The following is a 10,000-nucleotide window of genomic DNA, read 5'->3' as shown; positions in this document are numbered from 1 at the left end:
TCCTTCCATGATTTTTTTCTCTCCTATTCTCTTCCTTTAACCATTCTTCTCCCTCCCCTCCCCTTCCCTCTCTTTCCCTTCCCTTCCCTCTCCTTCCATCCACTTCCCTCCCCTTCCCTCCTCCCTCCCCTTCCCTCCACTTCCCTTCCCTTCCCTCCCCTTCCCTCAATTCCCTTTCCCTCCCCTTCCCTCCCCTTCCCTCCTCCTCCCCTTCCCCCCCTTCCTTTCACTTCCCTCTCCTTCCCTCCCCTCCCCTTCCCTCCACTTCCCTCTCCTTCCCTCCCCTCCCCTTCCCTCCCTTCCCTCCACTTCCCTCTCCTTTCCTCCCCTCCCCTTCCCTCCCTTCCACTTCCCTCCTCTCCCCTCCACTTCCCTCCCCTTCCCGCCCCTTTCCTCCCCTCCCTCCTCCCATTCCCTTCCCTCCCCTCCCATTCCCTCCCCTCCCCTTCCCTCCCTCCCCTTCCCTTCCCTCCACTTCCCTCCCTTTCCCTCCCCTCCCTTCCCCTCTCCTTCCCTCCCTCCCTCCCCTTCCCTTCTCCCTCCCCTCCTCCTCCCTCCACTTCCCTCCTCTTCCCTTCTCCATTCCCTCCTCCTCCCTCCCCTTCCCTCCCCTCCCCTTCCCTGCCCTTCCCTCCCCTTCCCTCCCTTCCCTCCCCTTCCCTCCCATTCCCTCCCCTGCAAGCAGAGTCATGAGACGGATCACACACGCTGCGTATAAAGCACAAATGTTGCAGACTCTCTATTGCATGCAGATCAAGCAGTTGGTGTTCTGCCTCGGGCGGGGTAAGGCGATGAAGGTATGGGGGGAGGGTGGGGGGTGATGGGGGGACGGGGGAGGTTAGAGGGGGGAGGGGCATAGGTGGGAGGGACTTAGGGCAGGGGGAGGGGCATAGGTGGGAGGGGCATGGGGAATGGGGGGAGGGGTGATGAGGGGGGTGAAAAGCAGAGGAGGGAGGGAGTGGGGTTGATGGGGGTATGAGCAGGAGGGGATAGGGGTGGGGGGTAAGAAGAGACTGGGGGAGTGGGGGGTGTAGAGGAGGGAGGGGGGTTGAGTGGTCAGGTAGAAGTGAAGGAAGGGGGGAACAGGGGTGAGGAGGAGGTAAGGCAGTGGAGATGGAGAGATAAAGAGAGAGAGAGAGAGAGAGATGAAGAGAGAGAGAGAGATATGAAGAGAGAGAGATATAGAGATACAGATAGATAGATAGAGAGAGAGAGAAGATAAGAGGAAAGAGAGAGAGAGAAAGAGAAAAAGAAAGAAAGAAAGATATAGAAAAAAGAAAGAGAGAGAGTAAGAGAAAGAGAGAGAAAAAAAGAGATAGAAAGAAAGAAAGAAAAAAGTGAAATTAAAATCTTTCTTCGTTTTCTTTCTTTCTTATTCCATTTCCTATACATTTATCTATCCTCTTCGTTAATAAGTTCCATACTTCATAGCTGTTATAAAAAAAGATAAAAAGTTAATAACTATACTTCTGAAATCATATAAATTCACACATTCTATAAACATTTTTTTTTTCCAAATTTCAGGCAGTTGAAGCCAAAATTTCATACATTCTATCAAAGTACCTTCAATTATGTAATCATCGTATTCCAAAAGGTAATTAGATGCATTAATTTAAGTGATAATGAATAGATAATATGAATCAGCCATTGATCGTAATAGCGCTAGTAACTGAAATATTAACTAGCGACTTTACATATATACTTACTAACATACTTTCCTTTTTTTTAGATTTATGTTTATAGGTACAAAATTAAACACGTGACATTTTGGACTTTGCTATCAATATTGGCCCTATTTTGTATATAAATTTTGTTTTTTATTGCAATTTTCTATTCTAATATTATGCTGATACTATCTTTAATATCTATCTGATGCTAATTTTTACTTTAGTAGTCATTGTATGTACATTTTTCCGTCTTTTTCAGTATATATAAAACTAAATCACATCCCTAATTTTATTGATTCCAATCTTGATATATAATTTCATGCTAATGTTAACTGTGATACCAATAAAAACACTTTTATCTAATATCAATCATGATTTTAATGGAAATTTTTAGTGTTAGTCCAGGTACTAATTTTGACATATATATAATCATTCTATACAATATCTAGGAAGTAATATCAAACGACTTTAATTAGATAATTTTCATAATTCCCTCTCCTATTTAGCCAATCAATATCTATCATCATTAGGATGATGGAATTAATAACAAGTTCTCTTCTCTTTCAATTAATATCAAAAAAGCAAAAAACAAATATATATTTTTTTACTGTTAATGCTAATCATATAACTAACATCAATCCTGATTCAGTTATCAATTTCAAATACCTAATAGCCGCCCCCCCCCCTTTCCTTCTAAATCACAATTTAAAAATAATATATAAAAAAAGAAAGAAAGAAAGAAAGAAAGAAAAAACGAAAAAAAAACGGCTTTTGAACCTCCGCTCCCCAGACACACCAAGACATTCATCTATTCTGATATCAAAACGAATTCCAATGCTAATCCCAATACTAACTTTAAATACGCAACATCTCTTTCGCCTCCAATTAATAACTACAAAGCAAAATTACATGCATGGGTGCTTTCGCTAATGGCTGCTAACCGGATGCATGCAAGAGGGTTTACCGCTAACGAACGGCGAATCGTAAAGACGAATTTTTATGTAGAGGAAGGCGCAGGACCCTCGTAGCTTTGGTTGGTGTCTGAAAGGGGGGGTTAGGGGTGCGAGTCTGTGTTTGGGGTTTTGTTTTGTGTGTGTGTGTGTGTGTTTGTTTGTGTGTGTGTGTGTTTGTTTTCTTTTATGCGTGTGTATATATATTTTTTTCTTTGTGTGTGTGTTTGTTTTCCTTTGTGTGTGCGTGTGTGTTTTCTTTTATGTGTGTGTGTGTGTTTTTTTTCTTTGTGTGTGTGTGTGTGTGTGTGTGTGTCTGTGTGTGTGTTTTTGTTTGTGTGTGTGTGTGTGTTTGTGTGTGTGTATGTGTGTGTGTCTGTGTGTGTGTTTTTGTTTGTGTGTGTTTGTGTGTGTGTGTGTGTGTTTGTTTGTTTTCCTTTGTGTGTGTGTATGTGTGTGTGTGTGGTTTGTGCTTTTCGTATATTTTTTTTGTTTCTGCTTATATATATATATTTTTTAAGTTAGGGGAAGCAGGAGTGGGGAGTATACAAGCATAGAAGATATATCACACACCCTCCCCCCCCACTCCATCCCAGCCCCTACCAACCCCCTATCCTTATTGTCTTATTTTCTTTTGGTTCCCTGTTTAGTTTCTTCGTAATACCATATTTTCTTTTTCTTCTTTTTCTCTTTCTCTCTATTTTCTTTTTTTTTTTTTCTTATTTTGCGTTAATCGTTTTCTATTTTTCGATTCCTTTCTCTCTTTTGCTTTCTTTCTTTCGTTCTTTTTTATTCTTCCTCCGCATCTACCTCAGCCACGCCCCCTTCATCCTGTCTTTATGATGTTGCTATCTCTTCTTTCTCGTCTCCTGTCTCTATTTGTCTCTCTATCTCCCTTTCTTCTTCTTCTTCTTCCTCTTCTTCTTTTTCTTCTTCTTCTCTCCTTCTTCTCTCTCTCTCTCTCTCTCTCTCTCTCTCTCCCTCTCTTTCTCTCTCCTCTTTTCTTCTCTTACTGTCTTTTTTTTCTTGCTCTTCCTATTTCCTCTTTCCATGTTTTCTTCTTCTCTGTCTCTCTATTTTTCATCTTCATCCCACGCCTCATCATTCTTGACCACGCCCATCCCTCGTAGCCACACCCACTTTCTATTTGCTGCCCTTGCCTCTTAATAACCCTCCCCCCCTTGATACCCACCCTCTTTATTTCTTACTCCCCCCTCCCCGCCATCTCTTCTCCTCCCTGCTCCCCCCCCTCCATCTCATCCTCTCCCTGCTCCTCCCCCCCCTCCATCTCGTCCTCCCCGTGCCCCTACCCCACCCCCCTCCCCTCCATCTCCTCATCTCTAACACTCCCCAGAATCACGCGTCTCTGATCTATCTTCGTTCACTCCCCCCCTCACCCTCTCCTCTCCCCTCCCCTCCTCCTCCTCCTCCTCAGTCATTCCTCCTCCTCTTGTCTCATCCTCATTCCCCTCTACTCCTTCTCTTGCTACTTAACCCTTTTCCCCTTTTCTTTATCTCCGTCTCCTTCCCCTCTCTCTCCCTCTCTCCCTCTCTTTTCCTCTATCAACCATTCGTTACCAATCTCCTTCCCTATCTACCACTTCTCTTCCCCCCTTTCCTCTCCCCTTTTCCCCCTCTCCCCACCTCCCTCACCCTCGTGCCTTCCTCCTCTCCACCCTCCCTTCCCCCTTCCCCTTCGTATCATCCCTTCTCTCCTCCCCCTTCTCCCATCTCCCCTCTCCAAAGGTCTCCCCCACAACCACCTCCCCTCTCCCTCGATCTCCCCCCCCACCCCCATTCCCCCACCCCCCCTCCCTTCCCCCTCCCTCCAACCACCTCCCTCCCCCCTCCCGCCAACCACCTCCCTCCCCCCTCCCTCCAACCACCTCCCTCCCCCCCTCCCCCCTTCCCCCTCCCTCGATCCCTCCAACCACCTCCCTCCCCCCTCCCTCCGACCACCTCCCCACCACTCGGGAGATGAAGACAGCATCTCTCTCTCGCGGATGAGGACTCAGTCGGATGCTGGGAAGTCGTGTGTCAAGCTTCTTGTGAGATGCTTTGTCTAACTGTTGCGTCAGTGCATATGTTGCAAAGGTTTCATCCTTTTATTTTGTTATGAGGTTATGTGGATGTGTGTGTGTGTTTTTTGTTGTTGTTTTTTTTAAGTGGATATTTTTCGTGTGTGGATGTGTCGTTTTTGTGGATGGATGTTCATGTAGGATTTTTTTTTTTTTTTCGTAGGTATGTTGTTTATGTGGATGTATTTTTTGTGTGTGGATATATTGTTCATGTGGATATATTCTTTTTGTGTGAATATACCTCTCTCTTTTCTTTCGCCCTCTTTATCTTCTTCCTTTTACTCTTCACCTTCCCAGTGCCCTCTCCTCCCCCCTCCTTCCTAGATATCCTCCTATGATTCCTTATACCTCGCCCCCCCCAGCCTCCCCTGCCCTCTCCCCTACTCACCATCCCGACATCGACCCACTTATTCCTCCCCCAACATCGCTGCTCTCTCTCTCTCTCTCTCTCTCTCTCTCTCTCTCTGTATGTATATATATATATATATATATATATATAGATATATATATATATATATATATATATATATATATATATATATATATATGTATGTATTTATTTATTTCTCTCTTTTCTCTCTCTCTCTTTATTTTTCTCTTCTTTTCTCTCTCTCTCTATATATATTTTTCTCTATTCATTTCTCTCTCTCTCTCTCTCTTTCTATCTATCTATCTATCTATCTCTATCTCTCTCACTCCTCCTCCCTCCTACCTTCATAACCCTCCCCCCCACCACCCTCCATCTCCCCCCCCTCCCCCCACCCCCACCCTCCATCTCCTCAACCCCCCCCTCCCCCAGCCCCACCCTCCATCTCCTCACCCCCCCTCCCCCAGCCCCACCCTCCATCTCCTCCCCCCCGCACCCCCCTCCCCCACCCCCACCCCCATGGCCAACGGTCAAGGGTTGGCGTTGCAGACCCGGGTCACCCGCTGCATACTAAGTGCAACCCGAGGGTGTTGGGAGAAGGAGAAGGGGGGGGGGGAGGAGTAGGAGGGGGGATGGAAGGGGAGAGGGTGGAGGGAGGGAAGGGAGAAGGGGAGGTAGGGGAGAGGAGGGGGGTGGTGGAAGGGGAGAGGGTGGAGGGAGGGAAGGAAGAAGGGGGAGGTAGGGGAGAAGTGGGAAGGAGGGAGGGAGTGGAGGGGAGATGAGAAGGTGGAGGGATGGAGGGGAAAAGGGGGAGGGAGGGGAGAGGGGAAAAGGGGGATGGAAGAGAGAGGAGAGGGGGAGGGGAGAGGGGGAAAGGAGGGAAGGGATGAGGAGGAGGGAGGGAGGGGAGGGGAGAGGAGAAGGGAGGGGAGAGGGGAGGGGAGAGGGAAGGGGGAGGGGGGAGGGGAGGGTAGAAATGGTAGGGAAGGGAGAAAAGGAGAAGGGAGTGTAGAGGTAAAGGGAGTGGGCGGGATAGGATGGGAGGAGGGAAGGGAGAGGGGAAAGCAGGGATAGGGTGGAGGGAAGGGAGGGGTGGATAAAGGATGGGAGAAGAGGATACATGGAGAGGAGGTAAAGGGAAGAAGGGTAGAGGAGGATGAAGGATGGGAGGGTGGAAGGACGAGGGGGAAGGGGAGGGGGAAGGGGAGGCCTGAGGAGAAGAGGGGGGGAGGGGTGGTCGGGTAGGTTAAGTGGGCGTCTTGCCAATCTGGATCGAGGGAGGGAGGGAGGGAGGGAGGAGGAGGAGGAGGAGGAAGAGGAGGAGGAGGAAGAGGGGGAGGAGGAAGAGGGGGAGGAGGAGGAGGAGGAGGAGGAGGAGGAAGAGGGGGAGGAGGAAGAGGGGGAGGAGGAGGGGGAGGAGGAGGAGGAGGAGGAGGAGGAGGAGGAAGAGGAGAAAGAAGAAGAAGAAGAGTGAGATGATGAGAAGAAGGAGGAGGAAAAGGTAGGGGTGGAAAATGGGGAGGAAGAGGAGGAGGAGGAAGAGCAGGAAGAGGAGGAAGAGGAGGAGGAGGAAGAGCAGGAAGAGGAGGAAGAGGAGAAGAAACAGGAGAAGGAAAATGAGTAGGAGATTGAAGAGAAATAGGAGGAGAAAGTGGGGATGGAAAAGGGAGAAGGAGGAGGAGGAGGAGGAGGAGGTGGAGGGGGAGGAGGAGGAGGAAGAGGAGGAGGAGGAGGAGGGAGGGGAGGAGGAGGAGGAGGAGGAGGAGGAGGAGGAGGAGGAGGAGGAGGAGGAGGAGGAGGAGGATTAGGAGGAAGAGGAAGAGGAAGAAGAAGAGGAGGAGGAGGAGGAGGATGGGGAGGAGGAGGAGTAGGAGTAGGATGGGGAGGAGGAGGAGGAAGAGGAGGAGGATGGGGAGGAGGAGGAGAAGGAGGAGGAGGATGGGGTGGAGGAGGAGGAGGAGGAGGAGGAGGAGGAGGAGGAGGAGGAGGAGGAGGAGGAGGAGGAGGAGGAGGAGGAAGAGGAGGAGGAGGAGGAGGAGGAGGGTATGGAATTATGTTGCCTTTGCAGGTCTTAACCCTTTTCTTCGAAGAAAAGACGCCAATTTCTCTTACAAACTTACGTCTTCTTCTTCTACGTACCACCTTCTTCTTCTCTCTATTGTTCCCTCTCTTTCTTCCTCTTGTTTGTTCCTCCTTTCATTCTTTTCTTCACTGAAACCCTTCCCGAGGTTGAAACAACAGTGGGCGGGGCTTGTAGGGGAAAGGGGAGGAGCTAAGGGTATAAAAGGAGGGGGGAAGTGGGAGGAGTTTAAGGAGTAAGGGGGGTAAGTGGGCGGAGCCTGAGAAGATTTCATGCTTGCTTGCGACTGTGCATTGTTATTGTCTTTCTTCCTCGGTTTGCTTGATTTTCTTCCTTTTGATTCTGTCATTGTTTGTTTATTTATGGTGCCAGGTAGTGAACTAATAGTGTTTGTTTACAGAATATGTTGTAATTCCCTTTATTCCACTTGATTAATCTAATCTGTTATCATCCTTATCAATATTATCCAAATAGACTTGGTGATCATGATAATAACAATAATTATCAAAATAATTCTTATTGTTCTCACTATCATTATCAATCCTTATCATCATCATTAACCTCATTATATTATCAATCCTCATCATCAACCAGCGTCATAACCCTTTTATCAATTATTCTTATCAATTGTGATGAAAGTTGATGAATAGATTGTCAAGGGCCAGTTTTAGATTCCAATTTAGAAGGGGATTTTCGATCAAATCTGATAAGAAGAAGAAGAAGAAAAAAAAAAAAGGATTTATCATAAGTGCGATCAATCACTGAAGATGGACGTGCTATTTTGAGATTTTGAATTATTGCATTTTTGGGCGTTGGTCTAGGATTACGCTTGTGAAATTTCCAATTATTGTTATTTTTATTATCATTACTATTGTTATTTTTACAATCATTAATATTGTTATCATTATCACCTTCGCTGTTAACACCATTATTATCAACAGAATCACCACTTACATTAAAGTTATAAAAAAAAAAAAAATGCATAAACACACATACCTAAAAAACAACAACATACAAACACACAAACAGAGACAAAGAAAAAACAAACAAACAAACAAACAAACAAACAAAACAGACAGACAGATGCAGAAATAAACGTTGATTATGATGGACTGCAAAGTCAAGAGTGACTTAGAGGAGGCACACGTCTGTGATGTTTCTTTGCGAGGGGGGAGAGGAGGGGGATGAACGAGGGGGGGGGGCGAGGAGGGGGGATGGGGAGGGAGGAGGGAGGCGAGGAGGAGGGATGGGGAGAGGGGAAGGAAGCGAGGAGGAGGGATGGGGAGGGAGGGGGGGAGGCGAGGAGGAGGGATGGGTAGGGGGGAGGGAAGCGAGGAGGGGGCATGGGGAGGGAGGAGGGAAGCGAGGAGGGGGCATGGGGAGGGAGGAGGGAGGTGAGAAGAGGGGATAGGGAGGGAGAGTGAAAACGAGGAGGTGGGATGGGGAGGGAGGAGAGGAGGGAAAGGAAGAGCGGGGGTGGGTGGGGAAGGGTGAAGGGAGGGAGTAGAGGGAAAGAAGGAAGGAAGGGAGGGAAAGGAAAGGAGGGATGGAGGAGGGAGAGAAGAGGGAAGGTAAAGAGAGAGGTTGGAGGTGGGGTTGCGGAAGCAGAGAGGGAGGAGGGGAAAGAGAGGAAAAGGGGAGGAGGAGAAGGAGAGGTGAAGGGGAGGAGGGGAAGGAGAAGAGGAGAAGGAAAGGAGAGAGAGAGAAAAAGAGAGGAGGGGGGAGGGTATTGGATGGAGGTAAAGAAAGGAGGAGGGGGGGGGAGGGGAATGGAGATTTTGTCTTGTGGTAAAGTAACCAGGTTTGGTGTATAATATTCCTGTCTCATTTTCTTCTTCTTCTTCTTCTTCTTCCTCCTCTTCTTCTCCCTCCCCCTCTATCTCTATCTCTCTCTCTCTTCCTCTCAAGAACAAGAACAAGAAGAAACAGTAAAACAAGAGCAAGGAAAAAAACAACAACAACAACAGATCGCGAAAACCAAAACCAAAAATAAAATGAAATAAAGAAAAAAAAGAAGGATAAAAACATGAACAATAAAAAAATAAACAAGAAAAAGAATTAAAAAAAAAGAAAACGGATCACGAAGAGCATCTCATCAATCATTGAAAATAGATTGATCAATTGCAATCCAGATAACAGATCTTATCTAATCTCATTCCCCTGCTTCTTATAAAGGAAATGTCTATCAGCGATTTAGAAGTAATGTTATAATCATGGCTATATGATATGAATATGATACAGATATAATAGGATTTAAGTGTTAAATTAATGTAATTTGATTTAAACATATCGTAAAGGTAGTATAATCTATGATAAAAAAGGTAATATAGATATAAAAGAAAGGTAATATGAAGGTAGGTAGATGTTTGTATATAATTTGGATAATTTGATATTGATTCAGTGCAAAGGTTATGTACAATTTAAGAGTGATGTTGATAGATCATAAATGCAATCTAGCGTATATATGATATAATGTTTATACAGTGTAAATATGATACGGAAATTATATGATATAAAAGTAATTATATGCTATAAAGTATTAAGAATAAGCATAAAAGTAAACACTCTGGTGCTCATACCAATTATTGTTTATTTGCAAGATATTTCTGATTGCAAGAGCTGGGTGAGATGTTTTTCCTGTGTCTTTATGATGATGTCTGTGTTTGTCTGTTCACTGTCTGTGTATTACGAAAGAGAAAGGGGGAGGGAGGGGGGGGGGGGATTTCCATATATAGTCAGGCAGGAATGTGTTATGATTGAAGGTACTTTTGGAAGGTGCCTGGGCATAGTTTTAGGGCATAATTTTAGGGCATAATTTTGAGTTATATAAAAAAAAAAAACAGATGAAAGAGATTATC

Source organism: Penaeus japonicus, unplaced genomic scaffold (genome assembly GCF_977035675.1).
Source record: "Penaeus japonicus unplaced genomic scaffold, GWHDUDI00000001_assembly GWHDUDI00000010, whole genome shotgun sequence".
NCBI classification, from domain to species: Eukaryota; Metazoa; Arthropoda; class Malacostraca; order Decapoda; family Penaeidae; genus Penaeus; species Penaeus japonicus.
This window is presented reverse-complemented; position numbering follows the sequence as displayed.